The sequence below is a fragment of the Schistocerca piceifrons genome, chromosome 3, assembly GCF_021461385.2.
Source record: "Schistocerca piceifrons isolate TAMUIC-IGC-003096 chromosome 3, iqSchPice1.1, whole genome shotgun sequence".
In the NCBI taxonomy this organism is placed as follows: Eukaryota; Metazoa; Arthropoda; class Insecta; order Orthoptera; family Acrididae; genus Schistocerca; species Schistocerca piceifrons.
The window spans coordinates 534,612,478-534,638,480 of record NC_060140.1 but is presented as its reverse complement, the minus strand read 5'-3'; the positions used below and the strand labels follow the sequence as shown (position 1 = coordinate 534,638,480).

General features: G+C 42.5%; 1 protein-coding gene across 1 annotated transcript in view; it reads right to left on the bottom strand.

Annotated features, from left to right (window-relative positions):
* The window catches only part of LOC124790097 (pro-corazonin-like), a 47,314-nt gene that overhangs the window by 20,320 nt on the left and 991 nt on the right, over positions 1–26,003 (bottom strand). The window lies entirely within an intron of this gene.

The window sequence follows — 26,003 nt, the reverse complement described above, 5'->3', positions numbered from 1 at the left end:
ACCAACCATTAAAATTTTACGAGGGATTGTCAAATGAAATCTCAAATTTTTTATTCTTTTTTTTTTGTTGAACAAAAGTGGACCATAAGTGTATCAACCTTCGACACCTTCGTCGTAATCTCCCTGTCCTTCACGACACTTCCTCCAGCGCGAAGAAGCGCACGGATTTCCCCGAAAACAAAAAAAAACAAAAAAAATCTTTTGGACGTCTGCAGATCTACTCGTTCACAGCCTGCTTCACCTCTTCATTGGAACGAAATTTCTTTCCTCCCATCGCCCTTTTAAGTGTTCAAACTGTAAGTAGGCTGTTTAGGTTTTTGTATTGGTAACGCCACGTAGCGCTCTGAAAATCACTGGCTGTGCTGTGTGCAGTCTGTGGCTGGTTTGCATTGTTGTTGGCCATTGTAGTGTTGGGCAGCTGGACGTAATAGCGCGTAGCGTTGCGCAGTTGGAGGTGAGCCGCCAGCAGTGGTGGATGTGGGGAGAGAAATGGCGGAGTTTTGAAATTTGTAAGACTGGATGTCATGAACTGCTATATATATTATGACTTTTGAACACTATTAAGGTAAATACATTGTTTGTTCTCTATCAAAATCTTTCATTTGCTAACTATGCCTATCAGTAGTTAGTGCCTTCAGTAGTTTGAATCTTTTATTTAGCTGGCAGTAGTGGCGCTCGCTGTTTTGCAGTAGCTTGAGTAACGAAGATTTTTGTGAGGTAAGTGATTTGTGAAAGGTATAGTTTAATGTTACTCAGGGCCGTTCTTTTGTAGGGATTATTGAAAGTCAGATTCCGTTGCGCTAAAAATATTGTGTGTCAGTTTAAGCACAGTCTTGTACAATTTTTCTAAGGGGACGTTTCAAAACATGTGGTAATCACTCGGTGCGATGTCTGGCGAGTATGGTGAATGTGGCCGAGTATCATCTACATCTACATCTACATTTACATTTATACTCCGCAAGCCAGCCAACGGTGTGTGGCGGAGGGCACTTTACGTGCCACTGTCATTACCTCCCTTTCCTGTTCCAGTCGCGTATGGTTCGCGGGAAGAGCGACTGCCGGAAAGCCTTCGTGCGCGCTCGAATCTCTCTAATTTTACATTCGTGATCTCCTCGGGAGGTATAAGTAGGGGAAGGTCATCGATGGGCAGTAGGAGGCCAAGAATTGTCGTGTTGCAAAATGACACTTGGAGTCAGAAGTCCACGTCACTTAGATCTTATTGCAGCTAAGCTGACTTTTTTAATACGAGAGTGGTTGATAAGTCTGGTAACATTCCATAAAAGAATGAAGCATTTTTGTTGCTCCTTCATGGTTGGTAAGCTTCATTATTCCAAGGATCGTATAAAAAATTTCAACCATTTACAGCACACAGTTCATTGTTGATAGTCGCCTAAATTGATCAATGTGTCGACTGCGATCGAAAATGGTGAAAACTGAGTTTCTGTCTGTTACTAAACATTTTCATTTGGATTCTTTGACTACCATACAATTAGAACAGAAGTGGAAGAAGTTCACATGGACTCTGCACCATCATTGAAGACCTTTTACATTGGTATGAATGAATTTAAACGTGGCTAGACAAGCACCAAAGACGAAGAGAGCTCCGGCCGTCGAATTGAGGTCATCACAAAGAAAACCAGTGACGAAATCCATGATACGGTATTGCAAGACCGCCAAGTAAACTAGTATGAGACTGCTGAGACTGTAGGCATCCCAACTGAGCGAGTGCATTATATCCTGCACGGAGAATTGGCTATGAAGAAGCTTTGTGCGTGGTGGATGGCGCGATTTGTCACAGTTGACGAAATGCGCATCCGGCAAAACATTTCAACACAGTGTCTGGCGATGTTTGATCGCAATCCACAAGGTTTTTTGCGCCGATTTGTGACCATTGATGAAACCTGGAGCTATCATTACACACCAGAGTCAAGGCGTCAGTCAAAACAATGGCCAAAGGCTGGTGAAAGTCCACCGAAGAAGCCAGACACAACTTTGTCAGCTGGTAAAGTGACTTGTTTCATTTTTTTAATTGCCGAGGAATAATCCTCATATATTACTTGGATGAAAGCAGAACTATAACTGACCCCTATTATGCTTCATTACTGGATCATCTGTTTTGTGGACTGGCAAGACAGCCAATCCACTAGGACGGGAGGCCGTAAGGCACGCGTTTAAGCTCATGCAGGCTGGCGTGAGGTCTGGAACAGTTAAAGGAGTTGAGTCTAGTAAAAAAAGTACGTAGCTTCTGGAATACTTAACTTTAATCCATAATTGGTAAACATCGGTCTGACGGTACATGCATCACAAGATAAATAGCAAATGATAATGGCGCCTTGCTAGGTCGTAGCAAATGACGTAGCTGAAGGCTATGCTAACTATCGTCTCGGCAAATGAGAGCGCAATTTGTCAGTGAACCATCGCTAGCAAAGTCGGCTGTACAACTGGGACGAGTGCTAGGAAGTCTCTCCAGACCTGCCGTGTGGCGGCGCTCGGTCTGCAACCACAGATAGCGGCGACACGCGGATCCGACGCACACCAGCGGACCGCGGCCGATTTAAAGGCCACCACCCAGCAAGTGCGGTGTCTGGCGGTGACACCACATTCTGAAACTTGCGTTGGTGAAAAAAGCGCATGGTTGGCACGCAAAAAAGTACTCTTTCACCAGGATAATGCACCATCCCACACATCAACGATAACAATGGCGAAAGTGCATCAACTGGGCTATGAATTGGTTCTTCATCCATCCTGTTCACAAAACATAGCCTCAAGTGACTTCTTCCTGTCCACCAACTTGAAACTTTGCGCAGCTGGGAAAAAATTTTCGTCGATTGAGGAAGTGATAGTTGCAGTCAACGAGTATTTTGCAGAGTTTGACAAAACCTATTTTCTCCGATGGGATGAAAATTCTGGAGGATCACTGGACCAAGAGTATTTCCCTCAAAGAAGAATGTGTTGAGAAGCAATGTAAGTTGTTTACGAAACAAACAATTTTACTCCACTCATACACCTGCTGCAGTGATACACATGCATCCCATACTGGACCTACATTCGACGATGTATTTCCATTGGTTTCGTACCTCAATTGCTCAGAAAACGTGTTACAGGCGCTGTTCTTCCCTGCAGATGGCTGCATCCAGAACTTCTTGGCCCTTGGTGTTCAAAAACGACGCCTTTCCTTGTTTGCTCTCTTTGTTTCGGGCTGGTGGTGGTGCACCCAGTTTTCGTCTTCTGTAAAGACTTCCGCGCAGAAGCTTCTGCTTAAAATCGCCGCTAAAGCCCACAGACGTGAATACGCCGCTCTTTCAGTTCTGAAGGGAACTGACGTGGCACACGTCTTGCAGATACTTCGCGGAACTTAAGCACTTCATGAATCATGTGAAGTGCTGAGTCATGATTAAGTGTTCAGATCTGCGGCTGTTTCATCCAGCGCTAGACTGCGATTTTCCATCACTATGGTTTCAACTGCTGCAATAGACTATGGTGTCACAACGCGGTTAGCCTGAGCCGGGCGCTGAGCGTCTGTCACACAAGTCACGCCATTTCCGAATTTTCTACTCCACTCATACACTTGCTACAGTGATAGACTTGCATCACCATACTGGACCTCCATTCGCCGATAGATTTCAATAGATTTCGTACCTTCATTGCTCAGAAAACGTGTGACAGACGCTGTTCTTCCGTGGTACATATCGTTAGAGGGGCAGCCATTTTGAACTGCTATGGTGTCCGCGTTACGCTTGTATGTCACTACGTTTACATGGGGGCTCCCAAAACCGGATTTCGTAAACCGATTTCCCAATACCGCTCTGGGTGGTCATGTAATCACTTCAAAATCGATTCTGGAAATCCGCTTCTGATTGCCGGTTTTCCAAATCCGCATCGATTTTCGCTATCATGTAAACGCAACCGGTTTTGAAATGTGCTTGAGCTGTCTGGTTTCGTCTTGTTTTTAAAAATTTTCCGCTAATGTGGAAGGAGTGGCTTTTAGTACAGTAAAGGACAAGTAGAAATATTAGATTGAAGCTGTTTACATCTCGTCTAACTGAACAGAAATAGCGATTGTGCTGACTAAATCATAAATTGTATAGAGTGTTTTCCAGGCGCCGTATTTAACTGGGCTAGAAAATCCGCTTCAGACCTTAACATGTAAACATGACAGCGAAAAACGGTTTCCGAAATTCTGTTCTCGTCTTTCGGAAGATGTGTTGTATGTAAACGTAGTGTATAGGGCATTCCTTACGTCGTTGGTAACAGTACTGCCAACTTAGGCCGAACAATGGTGCGAAATTACATTTTTAATTACATTTTTAAGGTTTTCATTTCACTCCTCACGTAGAACCAGGAAAGATACCAAATAACGAAATTTTGCTTCTTGTGCGAATAAACTACAATAGTGATCAAATGTTTAGATGGTTTAGAGGAACACGCGGGTACCAGATTAAGCGCCCTTCTGGTAGCAACACTGGCTCTAATGACCTTGGGTGTTGAGTCGAACTGAACTCGGTTGACATGCTGGGTACATCATCCCAAGCTATTTCAGCTCTATGTCAGAGTACATCAATTACGGTGGCTGGCGAATGGTGTGCACCAACTTCTCGGCAACTCATGACCAGATGTTTTCAGTGGGTGAGGGATCTATAGAGACCATGATGGCCAAGACAAAATTCGTATATCCTCCATATTTAGGTAAGTCAGGACAGCATGGGCCATATAACATGGTTTCGTATTATCTTACTGAAATACAGGACACAGACACCAGTCTTAACGTGTCATAAATGTAACGGCTGTTGTCTAAATTACAGCCAAGTGAACCAGAGGGGGTCATCCTGTGTAGCCAGTAACATTCCCCTTCCATAACACTAGGTGCTGTGACCACACGACGATGACGAATGGTCTAGCAACGTTCGTTCTCCTCGAATCCTTAACTAATGGCGCAAAAGCGTGAAATGAAGTGTTCATTTCAAAAATAAAAGCAGTCTAGGCTGGACAGTAGCTTCCCTCATGAAACTGACAGCGGTTGTGGTCCGATATACACAAAAGACTATTGAAATTATTAATAACTGCACGTAGTTCCAAATAACTTTTAACTGCTGAATTCCATCTAGTGGATACTTCTTGAATTAATTTGAGATCGGATTCGCTTCTTAGTTCTCCATGTTCTACTACACATCGTTTACAGACGTGTTAACTTACGTAATTCGAAGTACCATTTCCAGCAATTTCAAAGCGCTTGAGAAGATTGGAACCCACAACCTTCTGCACGAAAATGGAAATGTAGAGCATGCAGTGGAATTAAGATGACAGAGGATTCTGGTATTAAAGCGAAAATAACGTTATTCCGAGGAAAATATCCAATGAGATTAAAAATTGTTTTAGATATTTCCGTTTTATTTGTGCTGTGATATAAGTTTTGATTTTACTCTCATACTGAAAATAAAATACACGATTCCAAGCTGCCTGTGGTACCATTAGCAAAACAAAGAGATCATCATGACATTCTGTACACTGATGCCGATTCCTGTGCTATCCTATTACAGAACAAATAAATAAAATAAAATAAAATTCAAACGGCAGAGATGAGGTTCGTAAGAAGAACGAAGGGCTCCACAAGAAGAGACGAAGATATTAGAACAGAATTAAATGTTTTATAAGTAAATGAAAAAATTCAGAAGTATCATGAAGACTGGAGAAAACACCTCATGAGAATGCCTGTTCACAGAGTTCCAAATGAGATCTTAAAATACAAGCGGACTGGGAAGGCGATCTTGGAAGACCAGGGAGAAGACGCAAATGAGTTTATCAGTGAGTTTCGAACTGACAATAGCCTAATCCTTGAAAGGAAGATGATGATGGTGAATTTTAGCAGTTAAAAAAAACTTCCAAGCAATACTACTTGACACCTAGAAACCATAAACCGAATGAACGATAAAACACATGAGTCCAGGCTTAGCTACAACTACAGTCAATGTTCCTACATTAGTTCGTTCAAAGATATTGTATAACACACACTTCCAAGACGCATTAGCATGACTATGGCCTATAGAAACTGCCACAGACTTGTTTCCAGCTCTTGAAACGACACAAAGAATGGTTAATTTCTTCATAACTTCCTTGTATTTTTCAATATGTTTGTATTTTTCATATAGATGGTCGTAAAAGGTTACGTATCACTGGGAAACAATCTTTGTACAGCTATAAACTCTCGCAGATGTTGTGGGGACTATCTGTTTAGCCTTAAGTTGTCTGAAGATGACCTAAAAAGCCGAAAGATGTTTGACAGTGAACTCTAAAATATTATTGTGGTACATCAACACTGTGTATTTCACTTTTTAATACGCTCATTTTTTTTATATTTAAGTCACTGTGCTACATGGTTATCTGTAAATGGTCAGCACGTAGCTATACGTAAAAATAATGTACACTTAGGTTCTTAACTGACTCTCTCTATACAATTTCAAAAGAAATAATCAGTGAAGTATGAATTGTGGATATAGCTCAATAACCACTAAGAATTAGCCGCGTAGCTGGTCCTAACTAGTCATAATATACCGTATTGACATGGTTTCCGCAGCAGATCAACGGTGAAAGCCTGGAATGGAGAATATCAACCTTTTTCTTTTTTTTAAGCAAGACTTTTTATCTCTTAAAATAACTGTAGGAAGTGACGGAAGAGGGTAACGGGGGAAAGAACAACAAACAAGGGTTTTATTTTGAGAGGGGGAACGGTTATTGGAAAAAACTGAGCAGCGGTTAGGAAAAAAAATTGCCTGTAACAACGAAACACGATGAAGGGCTTTGTGAGGCGTTGAACGTGTCGCCCCTTCAAAGGCGTGAAGCCGATGCGGGGGCGTTCTTAGGCGAGCAGGCGAGGAAAGCCGCAGGGCGCCCGACTCCCGAGCCAGCTGTGTTCTCTGTGCCGACGGCCGCAACACGCTTACCACCGCAGTATCTTTAAGGGATATCTTCGCATCGTAAAATCGTACCTAACCTCTGCCAGTAGCTATAGAAGATAACTATTTGGTAAAAGAACAAAAATTAGGCAGTTCCACTGCCGCAAGTACGGTGCTCTGCAAAACTTGAGGACGAGACAGATAAAATAACACAATGCATTAACAACTCAGTGGGAATAAATAAAAGTGCGACAGCATTTTGCCTGATATCTCTCAGTCATGCACAGAAATCTGGACGTCACATGGCGTAAGTTCAGCGTGACTACAGCTCAAAATGGGCCTGGCCCCTCAAAGCGAGGCAGTTGAAGGAACGGGAAAAGACAGAATGTGTGTGAGTGTGTGTGTGTGTGTGTGTGTGTGTGTGTGTGTATGTACGTGTCCGTCAGTGAGCACTGTGATGGTGTTCTTCATTACAACATGACCTGGAGATAGCTGTATCACTTCACAGGAAAAAGAATCATTTAGAAACTGGAAGAAGGACGAAGCGTGACGAGATTAGCCCATGAGTTTGGTATTGCCCGCAGCATTGCTCATGTGCGCAGAAAGCATTCCAAACCACAGACACTGCTGCCCGAAGGAGAGGAGGTGGTCGACTGCGGTCAACAACAAGAACAGGTGACCACTACATTGTGCAACAGGCAAGAACGGATCCACACCAAACAGAGAGTGCAATTAAAACCACATTTAACAGGCTGTAAGGGTCTCAGTCTCATGCTCCACAGTGCCACGACCACTGGATGGGTGGGGGTCCCACTGCCCGATGACGAGTGCGTTGTGTTCCATTAACGCATGCCCATCAGTGGCATCGTTTGCATTGGAACCAAAAGTGTAGGAACTGGATCAGTGAGGCTTGGGGTCACGTGCTCAGTTCGGATGAGGCCAGATTCAGTTTGAGTAGTGATTCTGGAGGTACCCTCATATGACGAGATGTGGGAACACGTAAAGTATCCAGGAACATTGTCGGGCATGATCGTTTGGGTGGTCCAATTGTTGTGGTGTGGGGAGGCAAACTGGTAAATGAAAGAACTGATCTCTACATCTTTGAACACGGTACACGCGCTTTTGTGACGTTGTACTCCTTCCCCAGGAACGATTTTTCAGGGGAGCATTCGACCTTGATTCCATTTTTATGGATGACAATGTGTGACAGCATCGAAGAGCGCTGGTGGAGGTGCTCTCGGAACGCGAAGATATTCGGCGAATGGACAGCAGTGCCCATTCCCCTATCGATGACGTGTGGGATGCACTATGGAGGCAAATTGCGGTACGTCCTCATGCACCAAAGACCGTACAGCAGTTGTGAACTGCACTGGTGAGGAACGGAACTAATGGCTCTGAGCACTAAGGGACTTAACTTCTGAGGTCATCAGTCCCCTACAACTTAGAGCTACTTAAACCTAACTAACCTAAGGACATCACACACATCCATGCCCGAGGCAGGATTCGAACCTGCGACCGTAGCGGTCACGCATTTCCAGACTGTAGCGCCTATAACCACTCGGTCACTCCGGCCGAGGAACGAAACGCCCTACCACGAGAACTCCTCACCAACCTTGTGGCCAGCATGGGAGGACATTGCAGAGCATGCATTGCCGTCTGTGGTGATCACACACTCTATTAAGAACCTTGTCCCGCTATTTGTAATGTCCAAAGGACCACTATGAATCGCGATAAAGTGAATGTAATTACTGTTTTTGAATAAAAGTGTTATTTGTGTTCGTCCCAATGCATATGTCTTTCTGTTGCCTTCTGTACTACAGTGTGGCAGTTCTTTCTACACGTGTGGTCCAAGTTCCATAGAGCTACGTTACTTGGCAGCGACATACCGTGCGAAAGTTAGTTTCACCCTTAATTTTTGCATATCAGAGTACTTCAGAAAGCCACTTTTATTAGCATTTACACTCACGAAGATGAAGGGAAGGTCAGGCACAGTTACGCACCACTTTAGAGCGAGATAACATGAAACCAAAAGCTGCCCAACGGAGACGGCCACGTTCATTGCAAAGGGCGAGCTTTTAGCATTCCACACAATCCGCGCGATCGACTAAAAAGAGGCGAGCGCTGCGAACACTTTGGCGCTGCAGCTAATTCGATGAGTACGGGCGGTGCGAGGTGGAGGAGCTGATGGAAATGAGGGGCAGCCGCCTCGGGCGCGCATTATCCCCACCGGATTGTTTGCGAAAGAGATTCGGCGGCGGAGAGCGCGCGAGGAAGCCCGAATATTAACACGGGGAGGGGATGGGGAAGGCTGGCGCCTGCTGCTGATTCTCTCAACACCTCGCAGGGCCGGAGTGGTTTACTCACACTGGAGTCTGTACACCAGCACCGACGATAACGTGCCACCTCGATGGCCAATACGTGTGGCAAACACTAGACACGATATTTCAAAAAGAATGACCTGATTTCAAAATTCCGTACTTATTGAAAAAAGAAACATACTACAAACATAGGGTACGTTGCAAAATACTCTTAAAATCTTAAAGTTATTACAAACGCTCTACGTGTCCACCGGCAGCAGCACGAACAACATCTAGACGATAGCTAATTCGTCATAAAATTTATACAATATATCTCCTTTTACAGAAGTTATGGCAGCTGTTATTCTGTTCATCGCTTTTTCTATATCACAAGGTAAAGAGGAGATGAACACACTTTCCTTTACATATCCCCACAAGAAACAATCGCATGGAGTCATGTTTGGCGATCTTGGGAGCTAAGAACACAGAGCAGGGTCTCAGGTTCCCACGCATCCTATCCAGCGTTGAGGCACAGTGTCATTGACAAACTGACGTATGTTGTTGTGCCATTGTGGTGGAGCTCCATCCTGTTGGAAAATGTCATCGGAATCCTCCTGAAGTTGTAGAAAAAGCCAGTTCTGGAGAATTTGAAGATAGCTCATTCCAGTCACGGTGTTTCCCTAAAAAAAGGAGGGACCCTACAATTTTTCAAGAGAAATGGCACAAAAAACGTTCACTTTAGGTGAGTCTCTTTCGTGCTCAATAGTTTCATGAGGGTTCTGGAGGCCCAAATGCATACGAAAAGCACGCTGTACCGAAATCACGGACTCACTCTTTGCGAACTGCGGCACACAAAACGCCTTCCGTCCTTCCGTTGAGTGAAATCCATCTTACTCTTGACTGACTTCAAACTGAGGAAACGCATTGACTGACATCTAAAGGAGATTTTCTGAAACTCGAGGCCACGCCCATTCAAACAAGATACATTTCCTTGCCGGCACGTCCCATATTTCGCCATTCATACGGTTCAAAATCAGCTCATTCTTTTTGAAACATCTTTTGTTTTAAAGTGTTGTTTCTCCCCACCAGTACTCCTTGCAATGCCATTGGCCTGGCCCTTAGGAATCCCAATTACTTTATATAGAATTCTCTAGGTTGAGCACACACACACACACACAGTATTCTCGTCGAAACGACTTTTACCTTTACTGCGTGGCTTTGCATTTCCGCCCTGATTCTCGTGATATCGCCCATCAGTCTTAATGGCGGGTCTCTGGTATTAGACGGCGAGTTTCATTTGGATTTACACTGATGAGCGAAAACATTATGACCACCGCCCACAGCCAGTGTTGTAGTCGCGTGACGCGTTACAATATTGTCCGGAAGTATTCAGTACTTGAGCTCCATCTACATCTAAATAGATATTTCGCAAGCCACCGTACGGTGCTTGGAGGAGCGTACCCTGTACCACTACTGGTCATTTCCTTTCCTGTTCCACTCGAAAAAATTGAACGAGGGAAAAACGACTATCTGTGTGCCTCCGTACGGGCCCTAATTTCCCGTGTCAGTGGAAGAAGATTCCTCAGGCTAGACTTGTGGATTCTATGCCATCCAGGTGCTCCGCATTAATACGTGCAAAGGGCTATGCAAACAAGTATTAAGCCAAGAACACCATGGGTGAAGATTTCATTATTGTTTTTTACTCTGTTTACTTTTAATAAATTACGTTTGAGCCTATGTAATTTCTTTCATTCGCGTTTTATCGTTGATGTAAAAATTAGAATTATGTAATATGTGTAAGAAAATAAAGTACACATTATAAAGATTTTGTAATTAAGTTCTTTCACTTAAATTTTCTCCTAAATAATTTGTTTTCCGAATGTATTATATCTGCAAAATACTTTTGAGTGATACTGTATAAGCGCAGCAAAGACGAATGAGCAGTCATTCTAGCGACGATACAGTCAGAGAATAAGGATATCTACTGACTTAAACGACTTTGACAAAGGGCAGATTGTCATAGTTTCGGGGCTGGGAAAGATCATCTCGGAAACAGCGAAGCTGATCAGTTATTTGTGTTTTACTGTCGAGGACATATATAGACAGTGCTTGAAGGACGGCCGAATCACGATCAGGCACGTCGTACGTCCATGCCTCACTCATCACTGCATGCCGAGGTCGGATCTTGCCGTTCTGTTGTTGTCAGCTACTGGACTTACGGGTAAGCTATAATGGACAAGTTTTGGCAGGCTTCCCCTGTGTTCCACTGGGGGTTGAACTGCACAATAACCTTGGGTTCGGTGTGGGGTGGCGGTGGGGTGGGTGGACTGCTGTGGCCTGTTGTGAAGTAGTGAACCACTGAGGGCTATGGCGGGTCGAAGTCTCAAGGTCTCCGGTTTAATACATACATACATACGTGCTTGTGATCGGGATTTACAAGTTTGGAATTACCAAAAAGGAAACATGACACAGAGTAACCTCCCCATCGATAGTTCACAGTACTACAGAAAGCTAGGAAACACATTTAGAACTGTCCACAGAAGACACATTTCTTTACCTTTAGAAACGTCTAAACTCTTTTTATAAGAAATCTGTAACTGTGAAAGAAGGAAAATGGGCTGTTTCATAATATAAAATATTTGAGCACACTTTTCACTCAAAATATGTCTCTGTTATATCCAGTAGCAGTGGAATGGTGAAAAAATTGATTTCCTCTGGTTAAGACTGGGATAGTTCCTCATCTTCATAATTTGTCGAGATCATACATTGACATCATACCCCTGAAACCTGAGAAACTACAGAATGTTTCAAGCATGATTTAATCTATCCCTTCGTAGTTTCGTGAATATTTGATCGTATTCTAAAGAAATGTGCCATTAATAAAGTGACTGCTGGAGAGGAAGTCAGCGAATCCGAAAGTGAAGTTTAGGACAGTGATCAACAGTGACAAGTTTATGAACATATGTGTCTCTCAAAATAAATAGGGCTATTTCATACGTAAAAAAATTGGAATTAGCTGTCCCATGTTACAAGTCAAGGCATTAAAAACGATACTGATTTCCATTATAATGTGTTGTTTAGTTATGAATGTATGTACAAATAAAAGGAATGTTTATAAACATGTTGAAATTATTAAAAATTATATTTTGCTTGAATATATACTATTTTTCGTAGTTAGATGATATTTGTGATAAAGTTAATGTTGTTTAAATCAGAAGGGAGATATCTCAGTCATTATCTGTTACCATTATCTATATTTGCCTTTGTTCTATGATAACAGATTTTGGTATACGATTTTATTCTCCCTGGTGAGTATGTAGAAATAAGCATAAGGTTTGGGAATAAGACTGTTCAAGATTATATGGTTTGTTCAATATATCTCAAAACTACAGTTGAGTGACATGTCTCCCTTTTGATCTCAACACCTCAATTTCCCATATCATTTGAGGTATCAACGAGCTATTAACAGTACATTCTGCAGCCGCATGAGCTTGACTCAAACAGTCATTTATTCTAATTTTCCGCACATTTGTCGTTTATTCTGATTTTGCGCACATTAATATGCATCCGTTGTGGAGCATTTCAAACTCGATTTATTTTTGAAAGCACATTAATTTCTTTATGCTTAAAATAAACAATAATTTGAGATACAAATGCGTGAATACATATTCACTTCTTGTGCACAAAGACAATTGCACACTACCCAGTTGTGATACTAATCTGAGGAAATAAACTGACCTTAAAGCTTAGGATTGTACTCCTTTTTTTTCCTTTTTTGGTCCTACAACAGCTCAGATCAGGCGACCCTCATAAAAATATGAATATGACCGATTTCTTTTTGCATAACTAAATTCTGCTCTCACCGTGATGGTATTCCACTGCAAAACAGGCGCTCCTGCTTGGAACATGTAATATATGTGGTAACAAATTTACTTAATTCAAATTACTACTGATTAATGATAATTTCTCTCATTTGTGTTTACCACAGTGTTGAGATCACAGAGAAATTCATCTACTGCAACTAGCAGTTTGTTGGTTTAATGTTGCACAAGGCACGCAGTAGTAGCTTGTATAACGTTTCTGTGTTGAGTACTTAAATGTGATAGGTTGTTTGCACACTCTACTGTCGAGCCCCAGCACGTCAAGCTCTCACACACCTCAATGCATAGGGCAAATATTTCACCGCTGTCATGCATACGAACGACTGCTCGGTACGAGGACCACACTACAGACGCAGCCTGGTGGGGACAGTACTATGCTATGGGGGACAAAAGAAATGTTCAAATGTGTGTGAGTTCTTAAGGGACCAAACTGAAGAGGTCATCGGTCCCTAGACTTACATACTACTTAAACTAACTTACGCTAGGGACAACATGCGCAGCCATGCCCGAGGGAGGACTCGAACCTGCGGCGGGAGGGGCAGCGCCGTCAGTGACATGGCGCCTCCTACCGCGCGGCCACTCCATGCGGTTATGCGGAACAATCGCCTGGGTTTCCACAGGACTTGTGGTACTAAGCGAAGGCATCATGACTGGTGTGAACCGAGTTAATGTTGTAGTGGACCTCCAGCATCCCTTCATGCTTGTCTTCCTAACTTCGGTGACATCTTCCACAAGGATAATTGCCTCTGTTAAAAGAGTAGAATTGTGCGTCAGTAGTCCTAGGGGCATGACGATGAACCCAGTGATATCTTCGCGACGAAATTTACCTGTTCTAAACCCAATGGAAAACGTCTGAGATAGTATTCGGGAGGGGGGGGGGCTAAGCACCAAATGGCCTGACCTGTGCTTAGATATCTGATGCCACATACCTCTGGAAACCTATCAAAGACTTACCAAATCGGTGTCACGAAGTATCGCTGCTATATTACTTTAAGCAGATGGTCATAATTTTTTGGCTCATCAGTGCAAGTTCCTTTGACAACCCGACTTTCCAACATACCCCAGGATGTTTTTTTAAAAAAAGGGTAGCACTTATTTATAGGAGATTATGTCACTAGTCAGTTCTTCACGCCCATGAAAGAGCACATTGGTTGTTGTGTAGCGGAGTAGATGGAGTGCATCTGGTAACAGAGGGTCACATCACCCTCCAAGACCACAAATGTTGTGGCGGTGAATAGATGTGTATGTGATTTTTATTTAATTTTCTCGATCGCACGGTTTTTTTATTTGAATTGCCGGTTTCGCCTATGCAATAGCCATCTTCGGACTCTCTTATTCTGCTGAACAGCAACAACTCATTCTAGTACTCTACTTAATCAGTAATATCAGGACACCGTCATGTATTGCCGAATTGATCACTAGATGTCATGAGAGGCGGATCCGACAGCATAAAAGGAGGCGGGAAGCATTATATTGTTAGTAGAGCAGCAGTAAAAGCAGAATTGGTTGGCTAGGAGCACACAGTGACTCCGGATATGGACTAGTCATTGGACGTCACCTTAGTAACAAAACCACCAGGAATATTTTCCCACTTCTAAAGCTGCCCAAGTTGACCGTTGGTGATGTGGTTGTGAAGTGGAAAATCGAAAGAAGAATGACTGCTACACTAAGATCTGGCACTGTGAAGAGTCGTATAAAATCGCCTCGTGAGTGCTACGAGCAATCCAGCTAGCACTGTGACAGAGCGCAGGAATTTAAAAAGATTAGGGTGCAGTGGTCGAGCAGCTGCTCATGACAAACAGATTTCTGTAGTCAATATTACTTTGCGCCTCAGGTGGTCTACCCTGTGACGATCCGATGGTAGGATTCGGGTGTGGAGAATGCCTGGAAACTTTATCTGCCATCATGTGCAGCGCTAAAGGTGAAGCATGGAACAGGTGATGTTACGGTGTGGAGACGTTTCTCGTGGTTGGGTGTGTGGTTCCCTTTATTGCGCTTAAGAAAGCGGTCAGTGCGGAACACGTTCTCCAACACTGCGTTCAGTAGAGGAACACGGAGACGACGAATGTTTGTGTCGGCATTACAGTACACTCATTCATAAAGCAGCATCTGTGAGCCGCAGATTTGTGGACAGTAACATTCCTGAAATGGACTGACATGTGCACAGTCCCGACCCGAACCCAATGCAATACCTTTGCGATGGTTAGAACGTCGACTTCTCTTCAGATCCTGGCGTTCAACATCAACACATTCTCCGGCTGTCATTCCTCCACAGATATCGAGACATCTCAATGAATTTGTCCCCTGGCAGAGTTAAAGCTGTTATAAAGGCAAAAGATGGACACATCACACAGTAATGTTTACTGATAGGTTCCAGATACTTTTGCTCAGATAGTGTGTTTGTAAAAAAATAATAATTATTATTCTATTAATGCACTTATGTTCTACATCTCCTCCTGAACTACTGGATCGAAACTACTATCTGGAAACAAGCAATGTGGAGCTAAGAAAAACCTACCTCTATGGGTGGCACTGGGCGTGATAAGGAAGTGACTTAGAAGCATCTGGGGAACGTCCGGGGAAATTTCAACAACTTTTTTTTTGTATACACGACTTATTAATTATATAAGAATATTGTGGGGTTCTATACCTCTACTATATTCAGGGATAGTATGAAAAGCCGTGAAATGTAAAAATTTTCAGTAACGACTGGTATTATCGAATCCCAAGTTTTCGGTGCGGCTAGTTTTATTGGTGACAGTAGCCATGACGTTTCACCACTAAGATTGAGGGTGGGGGGGGGGGGGGAGGGGGAGCTGGGTCGGTGTAGGGCACAGTGCCAGTGACAACACGGCATTTCTCTGTAACGCCTGAAGCAATTTCAGCGAGCTCGGAGCACGCATAACTTGCTGCATGGAAAAAATACTGCGACAGTAAGACAACCCTAGCACTCATGCGGCTGAGGGTGGAGGTGAAAAGAGATTATATAAAATTCACCAAATAAGTTATAAGGAAAATGATAATTTTAGAATCTTGCGCCGTCTTGGGCAAATTTCTCTGGACGTCCATGCCAGGGCAGTCAAATTCTAGTGTTGAAACTATCTTTCCCCACCAGTGTTTGAACTGGCTACGTTCAGGTCAAAAGTCAGCGCGATTTGAACTATTCACGGAGGCAGATTTTATAGCTCGCGCACACCTCTGAACTTCACTCTGAGTTCTACTGGTGCACTGTAGGTGCTATCAATAAACAGCAAAAGTAGTTTGTTGTCCCCACAGGCACCGTCCGTCCGTACATCCAAACAGTTCCGAAACTAATTTCATTCCCGACGTGAAAGCCACTTAGCGCAGTAACTACAGGGGCAGATTGAAGTAGCAACTATAAATTACGGGCGTGGATTCGACCAGTCAGTTGTGAGCGGGCAGTGTTAAGCAGCGGCCGTCGTGTTCCAGTGTTATGTCGTTATGGAGTGACATCTCTTAATCACCATATTGCAGTGCCTGTGTTACTCCGGATTACGTCACAATGTTCCTTCGGACAAGCATCCGTGTCCGAAAAACATGTCGAAGTTGACCACATACGGAAGTCTGCGTCTGGCTGTGAGTCATGCAGGGATAACCAAATGGTAAGGCGACCGCTGGCGATAAGCGGGAAATCCGGCTTCGAGTCCCAGTCCGGCACAACTTTTCACTGTCGTCATTCCATTATACAGCTGATGGTTGTCCATATCCGCAGTTGCGAGTACATCTCATGTATCTCTTAATCAAATGTTCAAAACATTCCACGGAATGTTTTGAAGAAGTGTGTACAGAATTTGTCCTGCACACTTTGACTCCCGACCAAAAACTACAACGCGGTGGCACGTGTCGCGAACTCATTGAAATGCAAGACACGGGCAATTCTTTTCTGCAAAAACAAGGCTCAGTGTTATTACTACGGACATACCACAAAACCACGAAGCACAGAAATTCACGTAACGGCATAATCGACATTCAGTACAATGAGACGAGCGAATTGAACACATCCCAAATGACTTCGCTCACAGTTTCACATAATTGTACAATTGTTCTATGCGTTGTACCCAAGTTGGGGGGAGGGGGGGACTATGTAGGACACCTGAAGCGTAAACACCATCTTAACTTTTCTATACTTTTTATTTATCCAGTAGTGAAACTTACTGGACTGACGGTGTATGAAAAGGTTCTGATCGAAGGAAATAATTATTTCAGTAATATTATTGCCACTAATGAGTGTTCAGGCAGGTGTGAGATTTACACTATTATGAGAACGTCCGTCCGTTGTTGCTTCCAAACAGTCCTTACAATGCAGTCAGACATAGTGAAAACGAAAAGATCTCCACAATCCACAGAATTGCTTCACTATTTTCAGCTTCAGGAAAAAGACGAAAATTGAGAAATCACCCATCCTGCTGGGATTGGAAGCTCATATTGACACTGTTCCGAAAAGCCCAATGTTTTCCCTTTTTATTCTTTGCTCAAATGTGTATCGGCACCTACATGTCAGTTTCAGTGGATATTGTTTTATTTTTGAAACAGCGTGTCGCGGTTTCCGTTTTACTGTATGTCCTTGGAACATTTCTTTGTGGGCAGTAAATACATTTTAACACATTTTTTTTGCTTCGCTGTCTCCTGGTACTGCGAGTTCTCGCGCACAAAACGAAAATTTAGGAGTATATGTGTCTCCAGGCTTAACGGGAGATGTTATGTTACTGTCCCATTTTTTAAAATTAAAGCAGTTTTAGGAATAAAACGAGACCTACTGATAGACAGGTGTCGAAACATGTATGAGCAAAGTACTAAAAATGGGAACTATTGCGTTTTGCAGAAGAAACCAAGTGGAAATTACCTTTGACTTCCACAGTAATTTGTGATCTTTATGTTTTTTAGAAAATTATTACAACGCAAGATTTTTATTAGATATCAATAATGACTCATGTATCAGTCAAAATTATTAGGGAATGGTCGAGATACTGTCAGAAATCCTGGGGACAACGTTGAATGTGAGGCAGCCTGGGATACAACCGCTCAGTATCACTACAGAAAGGGGAAGTTGTCCATTACAAAAACATGTTCAAGTGAGTGTGAATTCCTAAGGGACCAAACTGCTTAGTTTCTCTGTCCCTAAACTTACACAGTACTTAAACTAACTTATGCTAAGAACAACGCACACACCCATGCCCGAGAGAGGACTCGAAGGCTTGCCCATTCCGCACATGTGGGATGGTAGTCAGCGGGCAGGGTAAATCAGTGGTAAGACATTGGACTCGAATACGGGATGGCAATGGTTCAAAACCGTCTCAGGCAATCTAGATTTAATTTTCGGCGAATTTCCCTAAGAAAATTGAGAATATGCTAAATGGCTGGTTCAAATGGCTCTGAGCACTATGCGACTTAACTTCTGAGGTCATCAGTCGCCTAGAACTTAGAACTAATTAAACCTAACTAACCTAAGGACATCACACACATCCATGCCCGAGGCAGGATTCGAACCTGCGACCGTAGCGGTCACGCGGTTCCAGACTGAAGCGCCTTTAACCGCACGGCCACACCGGCCGGCCAATATGCTAAATAATGATTAGCTTGACTTTAGGAAAGATGAAGGCAGCAGAGAGACAGTTCTGATGTTGAGCATGCTAATAGATAGAAGAAGAGGCAAGAAAAGTCATAATACATTCATAGGAAAAATAAGGCGCGTTCGAAGACGAAAACGAGTGCACAAAGAAGTTCTAAAGTCTCAAGAAAATAGAGAGTATGCTATAGGGAGACTTGATAATATATAAAGCATGCAACAACCAAGAGAGGTGCACGTATTGGAAAGGGCATAGGGAAGTGATACAGTCCGCCTCTACACTTCAATCTCTGCATCGAAGAAGTAATAACGAAAATTTAAAAAAAAAGTGCAGGAGTGTATAAAAGTTCAGCCTGAAGAGATAGCAACGATAACCAGAAAGAAAAATGCTCCTCTCTTAGCACCAAAACAAGGCGAACATATCCTGGGCAGGCTTACGAAAACAAAAGAAGGGAACTAGCTTTTCGACTTCTGGCTGCTTCAGAGACATTTAGATCGAAACAGCCTGACATATCCGGAATTTTTTACTTGTCAGTATTGGCACCCATATCACGTAATATAAAGCATCGTGCCAAGTGAAGTAACATAATACATGATGTTATGTTTACAACATGATACGTGCCATCATGTCATCCAACATGGCACTAATCATGTCGTGCAATATGACGCAAGGTGTCATTAAAGTTTAGGATGCATGCATTCCCACTCTGAAATGCTTCCTATTATAGATACACCCCAATCTCGGATACGTCCTGTTGTACATGCACCCCATTCTCTAGAAGAACATAAATTTGTGTCTGATTGTCCTTACACCCCCCCCCCACCATACCTGTAATAGTATTGGTCTAAGGGAGCTCACTTTGCGGGAAAGTAGGGTTAACTCGTAAAAAAAACGCGAATATGTCAAGGTGTCTTTAAAGTTGCCAGACAGTCGAAAAGCTAGTTTTCTTCTTTTGCATCCCTAACTCTGCCCAAGACATATTCGCCTTTCTTTATGCTACGATAGGAGTATTTTTGGTCTGGTTCCTAACTTCACTCTGCCATAACTTTGGCATTAGACCGCCATAACTTGGCAACCAATGTAGATTTTTGACTCGGGCGACGACTGATCCGGTACAGGTTTCTTTGTTGTCTTTTGAACCACGTTGCTTATACTGTGGCAAAGGATAAAGCTTTCAAAACACAAGAGGACAGCCATTAATGACATGTATTTCTCTACCTTCTTACAAAATTGTAACTGATTCGCACAATTTTGAAACATAGAATTGGTAGGCATAAGAAAAACTAACAGAAAACGTGTATTTTGCATGTAAAATCCTAATGGAACTAGATTTTTGAAAGTGATTTTTCAGTTGTCGTACAAATGCATTTTTATTTATTTGATTCACTTTAAAGTTTCCTCGCTTTCAACTCACGTAAGAACGAATTTTAGGTGTAACATTCAGCTCGACTTCAAACCATAGTATCTCGAGAATGGATAAAGTTTATAGGACGAAAACATTTCATTTTGACTTTATCCATTTATCTGCTTTTGTGCAAAGTTTGAACCGATTCGTACAAATTTAAAGCATAGGAGTGGTGCACTTCAGAAACCTCCCAGGAAAATATTTAGGCGTCGTACGTCGACAACGGACGAAGATAAGTGGATATAAAATCGTTTTGACTTCATCCATTTATCTATCTTCGTTCAAAGTTTGAACCGATTCGTATAAGTTTAAAGCACAGAAATGGCATGCTTCAAGAAACTCCCAGAAGAAACGCGTTTTTTGCGCTTATAATCCAAACTAAGCAAGATTTTTTTCAAACGGTTAAAAGTTATCTTACAACACGGCCCGATACACCGATGGACCAAATTTGAACCATCAGTCTCGCTCCGGTCGGAGTTATTTAAGGGTGACTGTTTTTTTACACGTAAAATCCGAACGGTGCACATACAAATGGTGCCAACAGCTGAATAGTAATTTCGACTCAATTAAAATCTTTTGAAAGAGGAATTAATCGACTCGCACTATTTGCCTGGACGCCAGCTCCAGTTCGTCGTTGAAACGTTGCTTAATGTACTTAACATAGCTACAGCAAGACAGATGTTCGAATGGCTACAGAAATGGCCTCTGGTCCGGGATAACCAAAACATTTCACTCCATGTTCCTAGCTCAAATAGGGACCGAACACCAAGACCACCCCAAACCACAATTCTGCGCTCGGCCTTTATCCGCTGATGACATTGCTATCCTTAGCGAAAGTGAGGAAACTGCAGGACCTGCTGACTGGAATGAACAGTCTAATGAGAACACTGAGAGTGCTCCGAAGAAAGAGGAAAGTAGAAAGCAGTAGCAAATATGAGATTAGCGATAAGTCTAACACCAAAATTGGTGACCAAGTAGTAGAAGAATTTAAGGAACTCTACTTCGGATGAGAAATAATTCATGATGGACGAAGCAAGGAGGGCATAAAATGCAGAATATTATAGGCAAAGAGTACAAACCTGGCCAAGAGAAGTCCGGTAGTATCCAACGTTGGCCATAATTTGAGGAAAAAATTTATCACAATGTACACGGTGCTGCGCTTAAATGCGGACAAATGAAACTTTTTTTAAAAGCAAATTTATTACAACAAAATCCTTTTACATGTAAGTAGTGTTATCTTTCAAGAGTAACATTACTCGATGCACCCCTTCCCCCTTCAGCCACAATGACCGCCTTCAATCTTGTCCTGAAGCGATCGCACGCACTCTTTAAAATAGCGCTGTCCATATTCGCGAATGCTGCTTCAGTCGCGGTACGTAGAGATGCGACATTACAGCGCCTAGTCTTAATTGGAAACTCTTTCGACTACGCTCATAACGTTGTAGTCGAGGGGGTTCAAATCCAGGCTATTCGGGGGCCAGAGCTCCTTTGACCAGAGCCGGCCGGAGTGGCCGAGCGGTTCTAGGCGCTACAATCTGGAACCGCGCGACCGGTACGCTTGCAGGTTCGAATCCTGCCTCGGGCATGGATGTGTGTGATGTCCTAAGGTTAGTTAGGTTTAAGTAGTTCTAAATTCTAGGGGACTGATGACCTCAGAAGTTAAGCCCTATAGTGCTCAGAGCCATTTGAACCATTCTTCCTTTGACCAGAATATGTCAGTTTTGGACTAAATGGCTCGTACGAGGTCCTCCTCTGCCATCCGACGCATTGTTCGCTAGCTGACATTCAATACTGACGCCAATTTCCTCAGCGATTTCCCCGGGTCCTCTGAAATCAGTGCCTGAGCCTTTTCTATGACTGCCGCAGTTCGTGACACACGTTTCCTCGAATAAGGTTTCCTCGCCGGGTTAGCGGAACATCCCACAGACTTATTCGAAACGTTGTACTTGGCCACAATATCTTAAACAGTCGATCTCGGGAACCCGAATAATCGAAATATTTCAGTGCGCGAACGCCCAGCGCGATGACCAATAATCGCGGCTCTTCGGTTGTACTCCGCACTTGTCCGTAACAAATGACTGTTTACTAGATGCCTATGGCTTTCAAGAACACCAATCACGACTCCGGCGGAACTACGACATAGGGGGAAATTCAAATTGAAATTTATCCGGATTTAAACGCCGTGTCCTGTGCGTTTGGAGCACAGCATCGTACGAGTATTATAGTTAATTATAGGCCATAGAAAAACCCATAAAAAAGAGAAGCGAAGCTTTTGGGACGTGGTACTGTAGAAGGACGTTGGAAAAACGGAGGAGGTTCTCTGCAGAAAGCGGAGAGGAGAGGAACCTGTGTAAAACACTGACAAGAAAAAGGGACAGTATATTATGACATGTGTTATGAAACCCAAGATTTCAGTCCCATGTTATCTGAGGGAGCTGCAGAGAATAAAAACGGCAGCGGAAGAGATTCTGGAATAAATCCAACAAAAAAATAAGGATGTTGGATGTAATATGTATCTGAGATGATGCACTGGCACAGGAAATGAATTCGTGACAAGCCGTATCAAACCAGCCAGAAGACTGATGACAAAAGGAAAAAATCCCTGTATCGCTTTAGTTAAGTGCCGAGATTGTTCAGGGCCGATTTCCTTCCAATCCGATCTTGCACCCAATCTTTGATGACCACACCATTAATGGGACGTTAATCCTTAATCTTTCTTCCTTCTCTAACGACAACCAGACATGTATCTCAAAGTGAAGCGGTATCAAGTTCTGGACGTCTGGGACTGGTGTTGTGCTGGTGTCGATTTGGATACAAGAAAGCTAGTACGACGTCTTGGCATTGCTGTTTAGTGGAATCTGCTCTGTGAGTGCTGTGATATTACTAAGGCGCTGTTTATGCTAATAAAAACGCTGAATAATTATATCCGACCATTAGTTGACCTTAAAGTATTACTTTTAGGATACTCTAATTTTTCATAATTTTCACAAGTTGTGTCATTGTCGCGAATACAACAGTGACCCGAATGTAGAATAAATTGCCTTTACTTTACATCTATGGTCACGGACTTTTTGTTAATTTTCATTTTTCATTTGACGATGCCACTATGGCTGCAGAACACTAGGACATTGTTTTTATAAAACAGATCTGAAGATGGTGATTATAGACCGAAACTGGTAATCTGTTGACAAAAAGTTTGTGACCATAGACGTAAAGTAAAGGAAATTTACTCCATAATTTTAGCCCACTCATCAGTTGTGAAGACAGAACTATTAATATACGTTAGAACAGAAAACATTTTCTCCTGTATGCTTTGTCGTGATTGGCAAAGTATAACTGTTAATACAGATGTAAATGTTACCTTAGTGTAACGCCTAACAATCTGAAACGACCGCACTAGAAGGGGTTCTTTTAAAATTCCATGGACAAATCATCATATGGTTTTTTTGAAAATCTGGTGCTCCTTCCTACTCACATAAGCCAAAAACCAATGAGATAAAGCTCAAAAGTTTGCGGTAAGTATAAGTGTGTCCAGTCAGTTATTCTGTGGTGCATTCTTGATTGAAAGAAAGTTGGATCAAACCCGAAATTTATGTCATTGATATTTATCGGGTCTATCTGGGTGTATGGGTGTATATCGAAGGGACGGGCTAGCAGGGGATGGCGATGGTGTGCTTGTCACAGCAGACAAGAAACTCAAATTCATCTAGATAGAAATTGAACCGCAAGACCGCTACGGTCGCAGGTTCGAATCCTGCCTCGAGCATGGATGTGTGTGTTGTCCTTAGGTTAGTTAGGTTTAAGTAGTTCTAAGTTCTAGGGGACTGATGACCTCAGAAGTTAAGCCCCATAGTGCTCAGAGCCATTTGAACCATTTTTGAAGGTGACTTCAGTCATCCAACAAGCGGTCTGTAAGTCATCCTATGACAACATACTAAATGCTTTGTCTGAAAATGATTGAGAACAAATAGTCCGTAAGGCAAGTCATGACGAAAATATACGGCTACTTCATCTAATGGCAACAAACAAATCTGACCTCTTTGATAACGTTCACATTGTAACTCGTATCAGTTTCCCTGAACCAGTTGTAACAACACTGATTTCATCGTATGAGTATATTTAGTAAATTAGACAATGAGGAGCTCGAAATATTTAGCTCTGTGCAGGTGCATGTAGACGAACTAGACTGAAGTTCAGAAAAGTAACTGACTAAGCACTGGACTGATATGTATCTAACAGAACAGTTCGTTCTGCCGCAGACTCACCATTGTATACAGTGTCTGTAAGGGAACTGATATTGGAACAGTGACTACTGCACAATAACTATGAAACAAATCACACAGTTATAGACATAGATACCCTAAATGCAAGGTATTTGGCTGTCTAAGTGCAGTGCGATAAGCCTTCAACAACTGCTGATTACATTTAAATGCTGGCTTTGACGTCAGAGTAAGTGTCCATACACTTACGGATGACAGGAATTGTAACTGAGAATAGCAAAGTAAAAGCAGAAGTACTGATCACCGTTTCCAAATGTTCCATTACAAACGATGATCCGTGATTACTACCCCAATTTAATTCTCGCACCATTGCAGCAAAGACGACCGATATAGCAGGGTAAGTGTGGTCGAGAAACGATTAAAACCGCTAAAATTGAACAAGGTTCTTCAGCCCTATGGAATCCGTAGCATGTTCTATAAGAAATTGCTGCTGAGTTAACTCCTACGTTGATCACAGTATACCATACACATCTAGAACGAAGAACTGTTCCCAGCAGTTAGAAAGAAGCCTGTGTATAAGAATATAAGTGAAAGTGACCAACGAAACTACTCTCCAGTACCTTCAACACCCCTCTATTGGAGAATCTTAAAACATATTCTGAGCTCAAATGAGGCACATGGCCTTCGAAAACATTGCTCATATGAAACCCTACTCTCCTTTTTATCTCATCACGTTATGTAAAGTGCGGAACAAGAAAATCAAGTAGATGCAGTAGTTCTGGACTTCCGAAAACGACTTGGTTCAGTAACACATCAACGCTTACCAGCGTAATTATGATCGTCTGAATAATCTAATGAAATTTTGTGATTGGAATGCGAATTTACTGGTACGGAGGACTCAGCACGTTATCGTGGATGAAGAGTCGTCGATAGACGTAGAAGTAACCTCAGCAGTGCCCCATGGAAGCTTGTAAGGAACCTAGTTGTTTATGTCGTATAGTAATGACCTAGCAGGCAATATTACTAAGAACCAATAGTACTAAGAACCTTAAATTTTTCGCCGATTATGTGGTACTATCCAAAAAATTTTGCAAAAATATTGTCAGATCTTGAAAGGTTTAAAAAGGCTACAAGGTTGGGCAACTCGCCTTAAATGTTCCGAAATACGTAATTATACACTTAACAAAGGGTAGGAACATAAAATCCTGTGGCTATAATATCAGTTAGTCACAACTGGAATCACTCCACTCACACAAATACCTCTACGTTACAATTTGTGGAAATGCGAAGCAAAACGATTCCATAGGTTCAGTCATGGGTAAGGCATTTGGCAGAGCTCATTCAGTCCATTGGTAGAACATCAGAGAAATACAGTCTGTCTACAAAGAAGACTGGATACCCCAGTGCATCAGTCCTAGAATATTGCTCAAGTGTATGGGACATATACCATACATGAACAAAAGATGTCGTTGAAGGTATATGAATAATAGGAATATGAAAGGTAACAGGTGATATTGAACAAATATTAAGTAGTACGAAGAGCCACATGCTTTTATTTATTTTCATTGCGCCAGAATATCACTGAAATGCTGAAAAATCTGGTCAGACAGATGTCTGAAACTAGATATCACTATTCTAGATACTGTATTTGCTCTGTATCTTTTTGCAGTTAATGTTAGTTAAGCTCGTAGTTGGATCATTTCTTTACCCACAGTGCACTTT